The sequence below is a fragment of the Dasypus novemcinctus genome, chromosome 20 (assembly GCF_030445035.2).
Source record: "Dasypus novemcinctus isolate mDasNov1 chromosome 20, mDasNov1.1.hap2, whole genome shotgun sequence".
Taxonomy (NCBI): Eukaryota; Metazoa; Chordata; class Mammalia; order Cingulata; family Dasypodidae; genus Dasypus; species Dasypus novemcinctus.
Genome location: NC_080692.1, coordinates 25829088 through 25845742, shown reverse-complemented (window position 1 = coordinate 25845742; position 16655 = coordinate 25829088). Strand labels below are relative to the sequence as shown.

Below are 16655 nucleotides of genomic sequence, written 5' to 3'. Positions count from 1 at the left end.
TTACCTGGATCTCTCCAAAGGATAACTCTCTGTACCAAATATGAGCTTTAATGCCTTCGTAATTGTCCTAACTATACTACATAGAATAAATTATCTAGATCAGAAAAGATTCTATTCCCTTTAGGAGGCAATAAGACTGAAAAAGACATAATACCTGATTATCAAAACAGAATCATATGCAGAATAGCAGCATAAATATGGCAAAGAGAACGTATTTGATAGAAATTCTGAGAAATAATAAGATGCTCCTGCTGTAAAAAGAATTTTTTTGCATCAACCTCTTCATGAGTCTATATCATCAGTCATCCCCTTTCCAGTCGGAATCATATAGATTAATCTGAGACAATTGGTAAGTATAGAGACAACCACACTCATTTTCCATATTTATATAGAAACCCAAGAAATTAGAAATCCAAATTAATATCCAACCTAGAGCAAGGAAAATAAAGTGAAGGTCTGCTGGATAAAATTCTTACACCATAACCTTTTCCACCCCTGACAAGATGTCATCAACTTTCACAAGAGGATATGAAAAAAAAGCCAATGTAGCTCAACAGTTGAGCACCTGCTTCCACATGGGAGTTCCTGGGTTCAGTTTCTGGTGCCTCCCCAAAAGAAAGCAACAAGCAATCAAATGAAAGAACCAACTCTCAGGGAAACCAGTGTGGCTCAGTGATTAAGTACCAGCTTCCCACATACAAAGGATCCAGGTTCAATTCCCAGTGATACCTCAAAAAAAAAAAAAAAAGAGGCTATGAAAATTATGATAACGATCCAGGGTAGAAAGGGAAAGAGACTAAAAGAATCTGAGAGATTGCTAAATGAAGGATAGATTTTGATTTCTTATTGACTATACAAGGAATGATTATTTGTGGGTGCCCAAGAGTTTAGAAAAAGAGCTTAAATCCTTTATGAATAAGAAAGATTATGAAAATAGATTGCAAAATCTATTCACCGCTATGGAATCAGTATATGGTAGAAGAAACAAAGAAGAGAAGTAAAAAATGGTTACGTACATTTCTGGATGGAAACAAAAGATAAGTATAATATTACTCTTTATCACCTAGCCATCTCATCTGTTAATAAGAGCAGAGCACTGAGTTGATGCCTATTTGTAAGCAGTGAAGATAAAATGAAAAATTACACGAAATGCCTGCGGTGACTGTATTCCCTCTGCTGCAACAGCACCAATCTTGCACTCCAGGTATAAATGAAGGAGGGGGGGGCGGATTCCAACATGTCCTACTGACCCAGTATGGAAAGATTATCAGAGCCCACGTACAGTCTGTGGATATCTATGGTAAACATTAAATTATTACACAAACAGAGCATTTGTGAACCAGGACTGAGATAAACATAAAGATGTGCTGAGAAATAGAAATAAGAAGGTAATAGTCATGATAATTTGGGAAATGCAATCAGATCAGACTCATGAAGAGAGCTGAAAAGATAAGTCAGAAGAGAAGAAAATAATTCCACCTGATCATTGGGATCATCATCAAACTAGATGTTGTATGACCCGCCCATCATTTTGTGTACGTATTTACTTTCAAACAGAATAATTTCCAATGTCATCTTATACCAAGGAGCCCTGCTTCCTCTCAATGGTGAATGGAATTTAGAAATGAATATCTGGGTCGTGGCTGAACTCTTTGCTCCAGGGATGAGATTGCTTTAATGCCTTTTCAGCAGACAGAGTATGCTATAGATTGTATCAAATCATTTGTTCATACAGACTCCTCAAATTCCAATCCATAACACAAGGTTTTTCTTTCTTTTCCCTCTTCCAAATTTGGAGTTTCCTTCTCCCATAATGATAATCCCAACTCCCAGAAATGTTAATATATTTACACATTTTGCTCATTCCTACAAGTCATACAAGCTATTTTCAGAATTGCTATACCCATAGCATTATCAACATCAAATACATTAAGAAAAGGTCAAGATTGTGTTGCAGTTCTTTTTCTCTTAGATTAAGGGGCCATAGTATAAGTACTGAGTTTAAAATTACTAGGATTGCAGCAGCTGGGATATGTCAAGTGCTCACCAAGTCTGACTGTGTAAGGACAGTCTCCCTAAGATTCTATTCAGCACAAAGGACAAGAAGAATTCAAGAGCATAGAGAAACCAGAGTCTTCATATCACCTTTAAAAAGTGAGTATCTGAGACATAAATTGATATTTCATAATGTTCCCATTCCTTCTCCAGAATGCAAGAACTGAATCCTGGACTGTAAAGTTTGGATTCATTGCCACAGTAAGTTTTAAGAGGTTTGTTATTGTTTAAAGAGTTTCGGCACTTGCACAAAGTGAAGAATCCTTCCTCTCCCAAAATAATTCTGTTCCTGATTGACTGAGATGGAATGAGGTTTGAGATTCTTCAAAAGTGAGTGGCCAGACTTTAGATACTGTTGATCTTTCTTTTCCAAGTGGAACATACCTGTGCCCCCTCCCAAACACTGTCTAAGATTGTTTGCAAGGTTTCTATGGAAATATGCTTGTGGAGGTCCAAGGAACTTGAGTTAGGGAGTTGAGAGGAGAGGTAAGATCGTTGTAGTGTCCTGACGATGAGGGAGAGCAGCTGTTTGGGAGGCCACCTTCTCTGAGTGGACTAAGAGGCCAGGGCCAGTGTCCACCAGGAAGGACTGATGATGCATGATCTCACCACCCCACCTCACCCCCTATTTTCTAGAGCAGTAAGTCCCAGTGTCCCTCATTGTAAGTCAGTATCAGTGCTACCTCACCTCTGCTGACAGACTCTATCATACCACGGTAATTTTATTTTCATAAAGCTTATAAGTATTCAAAATTGTTTTTATTTATTTACTTATTTTATCTATTTCAAAGCAATCCCCATAACACCACACAATTACAGCAAGGACTTTGTCCTATTCCCTTTCTAGTTCCTAGAATACTACTTGGTAGATAGTAGGCATTCAATATATCTTTTTTTACTAAAAACATAAATTTTAAAAAGGGGAAAAGAAGGTATTCTAAGATGGATCATGACCTCCATTTCCTTTTTTCTTCATTACTAAACTGTGTAAGAAACAGTGGATATTTACTCTTTGTGATTAACTCTCTTTTTATCTCCCTTATATTAATAGGTTAACAAGTGGAACAGAATAAATTCTCTGTAGAGAGAGTGTTTGTTCTATTCAAGGCCACTGAGTCATAGAAAAAATATACAGGAATAAAAAAAGCAAATCGTAGAAGGACTTGAGAAAGAAATATTTATCTTATTTGTATACTTTTAAAATTTAAGAATGTGAAACAAATTCTAAAGGATTATTTTATGTTTTTAGCATGAGGTCTTGAACAGGAAAATGGGTGAAACATAAGGACTGGGAGAAGAAGAGGCATTTTCAGGACTTGGGAATTGTCCTGAATGACATTGCAATGACAGAGACAGGCCATTGTATATCTTGTAATAACTTACAAAAATATGCAGGAGAGAGTGAACCTATAATGTAAACCATAATCCATGCTTAGTGGCAATGCTCCAAGATGTGTTCATTAATTGTGGCAAATGTACAACACTAATGAAGGATGTTGTTGATGTGGGGAAAAGGTGGGAGGGGTAGGGAGTGGAGCACATGGGAATCCCCCATATTTTTTAAGTAACATTTATGTAACCTAAGTTCCTTTTAAGAAAATAAGAAGTATATTTACAAAACTATTCCACTGTAGTAGTGGATTTTCTACTTTTAGTTCTGTCAATCATGACTTTATGTAGGTAGGACTTAGTATATGTGAATGTTAGAACTTTTTACCACATCATTTATGCCTCTTAATCTATTTTCCATTCTTTTATGTTCTGTGCTTTATTCTATGCATTTCCATTTGATTTTTCAATTAAATGTTTCTATCTTGTACTGATCTAACATGCTGTTGCACTCATCCTTAGAGTTCTTAGTTTTAATTATTGACTTTTTCAATTCAAGAATTTCCAAGTGATTATTATTCTTTGACAAAATATCAATCTTCTCATTTAATTCCTTGTCCATTTTAGTCATGGTCAGAGAACTCCAAAAGCAGGATGTCCTGTGGCTTTCCTTCTACTGTGTCCTTTTCCCTCTTGGTTTTTGTTCAATTCACTTCTGTCTGGGTATTTATTTCACTGTTGATAGACATCGATTACAAAGAGTTGTAGAAACCCTTCAGAAAGGATTCATTTTGTTTCTTGCAGACTCCAGATATAGGGGCAGATCACCTCTTATAAAGGGAAATGACATGAGTAGAAGCTGGGCATCCAACCTTATGAGAATGGTCACTCTTCCTTCTATAGTACAAGTTTGTTTAATGCAGCTCCTCATGCTGGGCAGACCCTGGATTATAACTGGTGCCCTGACAGTCTTGTGAGTCTGGCAAAACCTTTGTTGAGCTTTTCAGGTACTCGCTATTGTCTTTGAATATGCAAATGCCTCCGGGGGAAGGTGCCCACCTCTGGCCTTCAGCTCTTTCTGAGAGCTTGGCTCCAAAACATCTTGCTCCCTCTGTGGCTCCACAGTGTTCCCAACCAGTACTATTATATTTCACTTTTCTAAAGTCATTCTCAGTTGAATGGTTTGGCAGTCTGACATAGTTATGAATTCCAAAAATTGATATTGGATTATGTTTGGAAACTGTAAACTCTGTATCAGCACCCTTTTGGCTGACTAATACAAAATGGTGTGCTTAAAACAGGCAACTTCGTCGTTGTTAGAATCAGAACACCCCAAAAGGAGATTACCTCCCAAGTTATGATAGCATCACCTCTAAATTACAACTTTTATCTCAGAGCCTTCACACTAGATTATATTTAGCTTAATTCAATTTCCTGTTCACTAACCTACTAACCTCTGGTCACAATGTTTCTGTAGGAAATCAGACCCAGCTGGAGCCCCGGTGCAATGACTCCATGTCTGATCCCGCCTGCTCTGTGGTCTTAGAGGTCAGAGCTGCCAATTGCTCAGGTGAGGGGTCCCAGGGACTAGGAAGCCCTTCCCATTTTGTAAAAACGCCCCCACTGACCTGGCTCTCTCCCTCAGGGAGCAGACAGCTCCGCCTGGCGGACGGGGGCGCTCGCTGTGCCGGCAGAGTGGAGGTCCTTCACCAGGGCTCCTGGGGCACCATCTGTGACGACGGCTGGGACCTGAGCGATGCCCACGTGGTGTGCAGACAGCTGGGCTGTGGCGTGGCCATCAGGGCCACCGCGTCCGCTCACTTCGGGGCGGGATCGGGGCCCAACTGGCTGGACCACCTCAACTGCACAAGAAAGGAGTCCCACGTGTGGAAGTGCCCTTCCCGGGGCTGGGGGCCGCACGACTGCAGACACAAGGAGGACGCGGGGGTGGTCTGCTCAGGTCTGCCCTCCTTCTTGCCAACATCCGGGGAGGGGGGACAGCCTAGTTTCAAAAGGGGTGGGGTCTAGGCCTTCGGGAAGCATGAGCTGAATCACCCACAGCACGAGAGGCTCCCCTCGAGGTTCTTGTTTCTCAAATAGCCGTGAAGGGTTTCTTCCTGCAGGGATTTCTCCTCACAAGATAGGACTTTGTATCCTTTCCAAAATAAAAATAGGACTCACCCTTCAGTTATAGTAAAAAAGGAGGAGAGGGATGACTTGTAAATACCCTTGCATACCTCGTATACAGTAGTTCACTTCCCGGAAGTCGAGGCAGTATCTGGAGCGCTACTGCGCCTCCCTTCAGCCCCAGTCTCTGTGAAGAGACACACAACATAACACGGCAGAGGGAACAATGCACTGATTAAGAAAAGGAATCACAAAGGGTTTTATGAGCCCTTTCCTCATCCTCTCTGTCTTCATTTGCAGAGTTCCTGGCCCTCAGGCTGGTGAGTGAGGACCACGACTGCGCTGGGTGGCTGGAGGTCTTCTACAATTTCTGCAGAAGCCCAATGGAGCCCACCACACTGGCCATGATCTGCAGACAGCTGGACTGGGGGGCACAGGGAATCTCAATATTTCTGCTGGCATCAGGGTGGCTTCTCAGACCCACTGGGTGCATGGAATCCAGTGTCGGAAAAGTGACACCACGCTCTGGCAGTGTGCTTCTGATGCCTGGGACCCCAGCACATGCTCAAGCAGCTCACATCAGTTGTGCAAGTGACTCTTTCATCCGAACCTGAGAGGTGTGTGCCACCTTTCTGTGTTTTTAATGCAAATTTATGTTTTAGTTGTATGGTTTAAATTTCATATTGAGCCTAGAAAGTGCATCTATCCAAATCTTTTAGCCCAAGATCAAAAATTTTCTTAAAAACTAGAAAAGGATATTAAGGTCCAATAGTACATATAAACCCCTGAGGGGTTGAAGAGAAGACATCTTGTGGTTGTACTGCAATAGAAACTAAATCGTGTTCACTGGACCTTATTACTCAAATAAGGATGATAAGAGACAGCCCTAATTTCTAATGAGCATTTACTAGGAATATGCTAGGCTTTTTACACTCAGAATAATATTTAGTATTCACAGAAGACTGATTAAATAGGTATGGAGATGATCAATTTTCATTGAAAAACTGATGTGAAGAGAGCTTTGGTTCAATGCTCAGTCTCTTTGTGAATAAGTGCCAGAACTGGAAATCCAATTCCACAAGCCCATTCACAAAGCATTGCTCTTTTCAATCCCTAATCCTTTTGTCAGGTGGTCAGCCTATAAGTGTTTTGTGAGTACCAACTCTGCAAGGCCCTTTTATAGTCGTTAGGATAGAGTAGAGAGAAGATATTTATAATCATGCTGAAGGTTTCAACTTACTGATAAAGACTCATTGTACAAATATGTGGCTATCTTAGATAGTTCTTCCTCATAATGACACTCAATCTCCAAAGTATCTGCAAATTTTTTCATCCTCTTCACCCTCCTTATGTCTGTACTTCCTTGTTTACCTGTTTAGGTTTTATGACCTATCAATACATACAGTCTCTTACCACCACCTTCAACTCCTTTACTATACTTTTCCTCTGTGAAATTCATCATGCTAAATCTCAACCATTGTAAAGCTCTACTATCTGCACATCCCTCCTTGAGCCCAAGAAGTTGGACTGGGCAGGAGAAAAGTACACAGAACTTACAGGTCTCACTTTAGATGATGTGTAAATCCCCAAAGGGAAATCAACCATCTTTCACACTTCCACTTGACTTTCTCTATTATATTTGCTCTCCTATTCTCCAAAACTGATATATCATACCTCCTCTTTTTTGCCTCAGATTACCAATATCTTGCCCCACTACTCGTTCAACTGAAGGTGCTTTAGAACTCCCTCATCTTTACTGCACTGTTTCTACCCAACCACAGCTCTGTACCTGAATTCTTATCTTTGCCCCTTAACAAAGGGGGATTGTTTCTCTGCTGATCTCCCTTCGCTCTGGGGTGGCGAAGGGCCCCCTGCAACACGCGCGCCCCTGTGGGGGGAGGCCTCTCAAGGTAAGTGATGAACAGAGCACAGAACACAGAGTAACCGCTCTGGAGACGCAGGCTCGTGGCGCAGGTCCGATTTATTAGGGAAGTGCAACAGCTTATAAGGGCTAGGGTGGGGGTTGTGGGGAGTTTGGCATGCACTGATTGGCTGGGCATAGGGGACAGAATGTATAGATTGCTCGCTCTTGTTGCTAGGGAGAGAAGCAGCTTTCAGGTTGGCGTGCGCAGGAAGGTAGCGCGGGAAGGAGCTATCCAGCGCCAGAGGCCATTTCGGTACAAGCCGAGCCATTTTGCTAGGCTGAGATGTGCTGCCTACAACAGGGATGTGTCCTTTCTCTTTTGTTTGGTGGTATTCCCATTAGGTCTCTGGATTCTATCCACTCCTATTTTCTGATAAACTTTGATGCTAACTAGGACAGAGTTGGTCACTTTCTCCATATTTCAACTCATTTTATTCTTCTGTTTTTGCCATATTGTTGACCATGACCAGTCTATGGATGAACCCTTCAAAGTCATTCTTGGAGAGCAGATATGGCTCAAGCAGTTGAGCACCTGCTTCCCACATGAGAGGTCCTGGGTTCAGTTCCTAGAGCCTCCTAAGAAAATAAACAAGAAGCAAAACAATTGAAAAAGCCAACTCAGGGGAGCCAATGTGGTTCTGTGGTTGAGTGCCAGCTTTCCACATACAAGGTCCTATGTTCAATCACCAGCACCCAGTACCTCAAAAAAAAAAAAAAAAAAAAAAGCCATTCTTCCTTTCTCATTCTGTTACAATGTTTTTGTTATCTGGGCATTTCCTTTTGATCCTTTCTCAGGTTTCCATCTCAACTTGTGTAGCAGTTTAATATGGTTATGAATTCCAAAAATAGATACTGGATTATGTTTGTAATCTGATCTGTACCTGGGCATGATTGAGTTATGATTAGGGCACCCCTTGGTGGGTGGGGACTCACAGATAAAAGCCATGGCAAAGAACAGAGTTGGGGGGTTTTGATGTGGGAGTTTTGATTTTGGAGTTTGATGCTTAAGTCTTAAGCTGGATCCCTGGGGAAGGAGACAGAACCGTTCACCTGATAGTCTACAGCTGACGCTGTGGAGGAAACAGAGGATCTGAGCCCAGAGAAACCCAGAAAACTGAACCTTCAGAGATGTCGGCAGCCATCTTGCTCCAACATGTGGAAATAGACTTTGGTGAGGGAAGTAACTTATGCTTTATGGCCTGTATTAGGTATCTGTAAGCTTCTCCCCCAAATAAATACCTTTTATAAAAACCAACCAATTTCTGGTATTTTGCATCAGCACCACTTTGGCTGACTAATATAGCTTGCATTATCCATCTGTTCTTATGTTTTCCACGTTAGCAGTGGTCATTAGCATATTGATCATAGTTATTTTAAATTCCCAGCCTGATTATCCCCAAATCTCTGCCACATCTGAATCTTGTTCTAATGCTTGCTTTTCTCTTCAGACTGTGATTTTTTCTTTAAGAGGCACTAGGGATTGAACCCGGGACCTCATACATGGGAAGCAGGCATTCAACCACTGAGCTACACCTGCTCCCCTCTTTAAAATGGTGATTTTTTTATCTTATTTTTTTTAATTCAAAAAATATGATGTCCCCATATACTCCCCACTCCCCTCACCCCACTCCTCCACATTAACAACCTCTTTCATCATCATGGCACATTCATTGCATTTGGTGAATACATTTTGGAGCACTGCTGTACCACATGGATAGTGGTTTACATCGTAGTTAACACTTTCCCCCAGTCCACCCTGTGGGCCATGGCAGGACATACGATATCCAGCATCTGTCTCTGCAATACTACCCAGGACAATTCCAAGTCCTGAAAATGTCCCTACATCATGTCTCTTCTTCCCTCTCTCTACCCTCAGCAGCTACTGTGGCCACTTTCTCCACATCAATACTACAATTTCCATTATTAATCACAATAGTTACATAGTAGAATACCAGTAAGTCCATTTTAATTCATACTCTATTCCTCCAGCCTGTGGATCCTGGCATGATTATGACCATTCCCCCTCTATATCAAGAGGGGGATTAGATTCCACATGGATGATGGATATAATTCTCCTGCTTGCAGTTGTAGGCAATCTTGGTTCCCTGTTAGCTGGACAGGGTAAGTCCAATAAACCAAATGGTAGGGGTTGCAAGTCTGCTGAGGCTTAGGGCCTGGCTGTCACATGGACAGTCCAGAGACTCAGGTCTCCTGGGTATACATCAACCCCAGCGCCAAATACAGATCCAGTAAAAGTAATAGAAGAGGCATATGTAGAAAGGTCATATCTCAGTCCAACTCAATCACACTCAGGAACACAATCTCCAAAGTAGGGCCAACTGACATGACACTGAACTCTAGAGTCAACTGCCATGACCACAGAACCTGTGGGTCTCTGTAGCCCTCAGGAGAACCAGTACCTGGACTTCTATCTACTTTGACTGTCTCTGGGACCCTGCTGAGGCATGTGTAAGCATTATCCCTCTGATGACCTCCCAACTCTTTTTTGGAGACACATAACCATATAAACTCATTTGTCCTTTCCATTTCCCCCATTTATCCAAAGTCATAAAGCTGTTTTAACACCTGATATTATATATAGGCTGAGATATTCTGCTGGTCTGAGTTGACCCTTTTATTCAAGGTCTATTTCTAGTTACATCATCAGTTGGTGCTTGGTAGTAATCCCTCAGCACCAGGGAGGCTTATCCCTGGGAGTCATGTCCCATGTGGGGGGAAGGTAATGCATTTACATGCTGAGTTTGGCTTAGAGAGTGACCACATTTGAGCAACATGGAGGCTTTCAGGAGGTAACTCTTAGGCACCCTGCAGCTCTAGGCCCAGTTCATATTTCAGATGCACAGGCTCATAATCATAGCCATTAGTATCAAGGACTCATTGTTGGACCATCCATCTTTATTGGTCTTTGCCATTGCACTTGGGGGATTGTTGCTGTTCCATTGGGGAATGTGATAGAGCTCCCCTGGCTATGAACTCAGCACTCCCTCAGTAGTCATTTTTAACTGAAACCACTATGAAAATATCCAAACATTTTTATGTACCCTGTATACATGCCCTAGAGAACTCCCTCCTAACCATGTGCCCCCTATCAATAACACCCCATTCCAGTGTTCCTCCCTGCCATACTCTCTGTGGTCCAAAATTTTTAAAAAATGAAGCCTAATATATTGCCAGGTTCCATTAATAGTAAATTGGAATATAGTGATGGGTTTAAAGGTTGGATATAGAATACATACTAATTTAGAAAAATTACATAAACTAAAAATAAATTGGGGTATCAAAAAATGAAAAAATGAAAAAGCTTTATTTTTTACATTTTGCCTTTCATCACTGCTATAGGTGTTGCTCTGTATGAACAGTGGCAAGGCAATTTCTTTCATTTATTCCTCGATGTCTACATCCTTTTTTTTCTACTTATTTTGTCTTCACAAAAATTTTAGATCACAGTAATTCACATTTGAATATACATTATTCCTACATATCCAACATCAAACCCTTTGTCCCTTCCCCAACAATGATCTTTTCACATGTTCAAGTTACATTTGCTGCAGCTGATGTACAGATATTGAAACAATGGTTTTCAAACATGGTTCCATTTGGTTTACATTATGGTTTATACTTTAGACTATACAATTTTCTACATTTTTAGTTATCTTATATTTTACATTATGTTTTACACTTTAGCCTATAGACTTTTATACATTTTTGGTATAATTGAATATGTCCTATATCCATCATTGCATGATCTTGTGGAACACTTCCATTGCAACCCAGTTATCCTTCCATCTATTCAATATCTCTTTCCCCTTCCCCTCAGGGCCCACAGTGACAATCAGTCTTCATTACCTGAAAGACCATATTCAGAGATGCTTCCAGCAATGTTGAGGGCCTGACATACTCAACTGCCCTAACCCACTGGGAGCCACCAATTCTCTCAAGAGATACAATTCCTTCTATTTCAGAACACCAGCCACCCCACTCCCCCCAGGATGTGGGTATACCTTCACTCTCATTGTATTGGACTCCACCCAATGATATAACACACTATGACAAAATGAACACTCACACACTCCCTAGAAGTTTGCCCTGTGTCAGATGCCCCCCCTTAAGCATCTTAAACAGGTAACCTTCCTTATTATATTTTCTAAAGAGTTTTGTCTACATTGTAATTTCAATCACATACCCAACAATCTCCTATGTTCAAATGTTCCCCTCCCCCTCCCCCCAATTTCTTGGGCCATCTGACCCTTCCTCCCATCTCTAGCCCCCCTCAATCCCATTCAACCCTGAAGGCGGCCAATCTGCTGCAGCTCGTGGACCGGTTCTGCCGGGGGAGAGGGCCCTCCTCACACTGCCGGTGTGAGATACGGGTTGTCAGGGCGACTTCTCTTGCCTCACTCCAGGAACCGCCGCTGGGGCCGCAAACCAGCTGTGGTGAAGAGGACTGCACTACGAACTCACACGAACACCGGTCGGAAGAAACAGGAGACATTTTTGGGAGTGCCAGTGCATGTGGGCTTATGCGCAATCTGCAGACGGTTCGGGGAAGAGGAGGGGGAGGGGGAATATATAGCGATATGGTAATTTAGGGGAGGCGCATGCGCCTTGGCCTTGCCCCATGACTCAGCATTCCTGACTCACCATGACTCAGCACTCCTGACTCACCATGACTCAGCACTCCTGACTCATCATGACTCAGCACTTTATGATGGCACCCAGGCCCACAACATGGCCTATGCTCCCTACACAGCCCCACCCAAAGGTATCCCTATGCCCTCATTTTATCCCTTCCCTGTACACATAATAATTTCCAGCTTATCATAGATTTCACCCATGTAGGTGTCAGCTTGCAACTTTCCTCTACCCCCCAGCTTCCTTTAAGCCTATCATACAGCCTCCAGCTCTCTTACTTATTTGATATCAAAGAGGTCATGTAGTATTTGTCCTTCAATGCCTGGGTTGCTTCACTCAACGTAAGGTTCTCAAGATTCATCCATGTTATCACACGTGTATGTACTGTATTCATTCTTATAGCTGAGAAGTATTCCATTGTATGTATATACCACATTTTATTTATCCACTCTAATGGACATTTGGGTTGATTCCAACTTTTGGCAATAGTGAATAGTGCTGCTATGAACACTGGTGTGCATATATCGGTTTGTGTCCATGTTTTCAGTTCTACTGGACTGATCCCAGTGGGATTGCTGGGTCATAGGGCAAATCTATAGCCAGTTTTTTGAGAAACTGCCAAACTGTCCTCCAGAATGGCTGGATCCTTCTGCATTCCCACCAGCAGAAGCTGAGTGTTCCCATTCCTCCACAACCTCTTCAGCACTTGTAGTCTTCTGATTTTTTGATAGCTGTCAGTCTTATGGGAGTAAGATGGTATTTCATTGCTGTTTTGATTTGCATTTCCCTAATAGCTAGTGATTTTGAGCATTTTTTTCATGTGCTTTTTAGCTTTTATATATCTTCTTTGGAGAAGTGTCTGTTCAGATCATTTTCCCATTTTTTAAATGGGTTGTTTGTCTTTTTATTTTCAAGATATAGGAGTTCTTTATACATGCAGGATATAAGTCTCCTATCAGATATATGTTTACCAAATATTTTCTCCCATTGTGTAAGCTCTCTATTCACTTTCATGACAAACTCCTTTGAGGTGCAAAAGCTTTAATTTTGAGGAAGTCCATTTATCTATTTGTTCTTTTTCTGCTCGTGTTTTGGGTGTGAAGATCATGAAGACATTTCCTATTACAAGGTTCTGTAGATTCTTCCCTTCATTGCTTTCCAAGATCTTTGTGGTCTTGGATCTTACATTTAGATCTTTGATCCATTTTGAGTTGATTTTTGTATAAGGTGTGAGATGGTAATCCTCTTTCCTTCTTTTGCTTATGGATATCCAATTCTCTAGACACTATTTGTTGAAGAGGCCATTCTCTCCCAGTTGAGTGGGCTTGGTGGCCTTGTCAAATATCAGATGACTGTATATAAGAAGATCTATAACAGAACTCTCAGTTCATTCCATTGGCCAGTATGCCTATCCTTGTGCCAATACAATGCCATTTTCACTACAGTAGCTTTGTAGTATGTTTTGAAGTCAGGTAGTGTGACTCCTTCAATTTCGTTTTTCTTTTTCAAAATGTCTTTGGCTATTCGGGGCCTTCTTCCTTTCCAAATAAATTTCATAGTTAGATTTTCTAGTTCATTAAAGAATGCTGTGTTGGTTTCTATTGGGATTGCATTGAATTTGTAGATCAGTTTTGGTAGGAAAGGCATCTTAATAATATTTAGTCTTCCTATCCATGAGCAAGGAATATTCTTCCATTTATATAGGTCTTCTTTGATTTCCTTGAACAGTGTTGTGTAGCTTTCTGTGTTTAAAAGTCTTTTACATCTTTAGTTAAATTTATTCCTAGGTGTTTGATTTTTTAATTTACTATTGTAAATGGTATTTGTTTCTTGATTACCTTCTCAGATTGCTCATCATTGGTGTACAAAAATGCTACTGATTTTTGTGCATTGATCTTATAACTTGTGACTTTACTGAACTCATTTATAAGTTCTAGAAGCTCTCTGGTAGACTTCTCAGGGTTTTCTATATATAGGATCATATCACGCAAATAGTGAAATATTGACTTCTTCCTTTCCAATTTGGATGTCTTTTATGTCTGAGTCTTGCCTCAGTGCTCAAGCAAGTAATTCTAAGACTATGTTAAATAGAAGGGGTGGTAGTGGGCATCCTTGTCTTGGTTCTGATCTTAGAGGGAAAGATTTTAGGATTTTACCATTGTAAATGATGTTAGCTATGGATTTTTCATATATACTCCTTATCATGTTCATAAAGGTTCCTTCTATTCCAGTTTTTGCAGTGTTTTTATCAAGAAAGGGTGCTGTATTTTGACAAATGCTTTTTCTGCATCTATAGATATGATCATGTGATTTTTTTCCTTCAATCTGTTTATATGGCATATTACATTATTGATTTTCTTATGTTGAACCATCCTTGCATACTAGGAATGAATCCCACTTGGTCATGATAATTTGTTTAATGTGTTGTTGAAGACAATTAACAAGTATTTTGTTGAGGATATTTACATCTAGGTTCATTAGACAGATTGGTCTGTAATTTTCCTTTCTTGTGGTGTCTTTGTTTGGCTTTGGTACTAGAGTAATATTGGCATCATAGAATGTGTTAAGCAATGTTCTTTCTGTTTTGATTTTTTGGAAGAGTTTAAGCAAGATTGATGTTAGTTTTTTCCATAATGTTTGGTAGAATTCACCTGTGAAGCCATTTGGCCCAGGGCTCTTCTTACTTGTGATTGGTTTGTTGAGATTGTCAATTTCTTCTTTTGTCAATGTAGGCTGCTTATGTGTTTCTAGGAATTTGTCCATTTCTCTAAATTGTCCTTCTTGTTGGAATAAGTTTTTCAGATTATCCTCTTATGATAGTCTTCATTCCAGTGGGGTCAGTGGTGCCATCTCCTTTCTCATTTCTTATTTTGTGTATTTGCATCTTCTCTCTTTTTCTCCTTGTTATTCTAGCTAAGGGTTTGTCATTTTTATTGATCTTCTCAAAGAACCAGCTCTTGGTTTTGTTTATTTTTTCAACTGCTTTCTTATTTTCTATTTCATTTAGTTCTGATCTGATTTTTGTTATTTCCTTCTTTCTTCTTCCTTTGGGGTTAGTTTGTTGGTTTTTTACTAATTCCTCCAAGTGTGCAGTTAGTTATTCAATGTTAGCTCTTTCTTTCTTTCTTTTTTTTTTTGATGTATGAATTTATGGCTATAAATTTCCCTCTCAGTACTGCTTTTGCTGCATCCCATAAGTTTGGGTATGTTGTGTTATCATTTTCATTAGTTTCAAGGTAGTTATTAATTTCTTTTGAGATTTCCTCCTTGACCCACTGTTTTTCTAAGAATGTGTTGTTTAACTTCCATCTCCTGTTGCCAAATCTGAGTCTCTGACCCTTGCAGATTCCAGCGTCATTCCACTGTGGTCAGAGAAATTATTTTGTATGACATCAATCTTTCTGAATTCATTGAGACTGTTTCTGTGGCCTAGCATGTGGTCTATCTTGGAGAATGATCCAGGTGCACTTGAGAAGAATGTATATCCTGCTGTATTTTGGAGTAATGTTCTGTATATGCCTATTAGGTCCAGCTCCTCTAACATATTGTTCAATGTTTTTCTTTCTTTATTGATTCTCTTTTGAGATGTTCTGTCCAAAGTTGATAGTGCTGTATTAAAGTCCTCCACTATAATTGTAGAGGCATCTATTCCTTCACTTAGTTTTTCCAGTGTTTGCCTCATGTATTTGGAGGCACCCTTTTTAGGAGCATAAATGTTTATGATTGTTCTTTCTTCTTGAAAGATTATCCCTTTCACTAATATGTAGTGTCCATCTTTGTCTCTCACAATTGTTTTGCACTTAAAGTCTCTTTTGTCTGATATTAATATAGCTACTCCTGCCCTTTTTTGTTTATTGTTTGCTTGTTAAGATTGTTTTCCAGCCATTCACTTTCAACCTCTTTGAATTCCTGGATCTAAGATGTGTTTCTTGTAGACAGCATAGAGATGGGTTGTATTTCCTTATCCAATCTTCCAGTCTGAGTCTCTTGACAGGTGAGTTTAATCCATTGACATTCAGTGTTATTACTTTCAAGGAATTACCTATATTAGCCATATTTTCTTTGGATTTGTGTTTGTCATATTTTGTTTGATTTTCTTTTCTCTTTCTGTCCTTTTAGTTGCTCTTACACTCTCCTCCAACTCTACCTCTCCTGTTTTTTTCTTTCTTCCTGCAGAACTCCCTTTAGTATTTCTTGAAGGGCAGGATTCTTGTTGGCATACTCTCTTAGTTCTGTTTATCTGTGAATATTTTGAACTCTCCATCATTTTTGAATGTTAGCTTAGCTGGGTAGAGTATTCTTGGTTGGAAATTTTTTTCTTTTAGTACCTTGACTATGTCATACCACTGCCTTCTTGCCTCCATGGTTTCAGATAAGAAATTAGCACTTAATCTTATGGAGCCTCCATTGTATGTGATGGTTCTCTTTTCTATTGCTGCTTTTAGAATTTTCTTTTTGTCTTCAGCATTGGATAATTTGACAAGTATATGTCTTTGGGTAGGCCTGTTGAGATTTATGCTGTTTGGGGTGTGTTGTGCTTCCTGGACATGTACATCCATCTCCCTCA

At 40.2% G+C, this 16655-nt stretch overlaps 1 pseudogene; it reads left to right on the top strand.

Annotated features, from left to right (window-relative positions):
- The window catches only part of LOC105744224 (antigen WC1.1-like), a 67161-nt pseudogene that overhangs the window by 26258 nt on the left and 24248 nt on the right, over positions 1–16655 (top strand).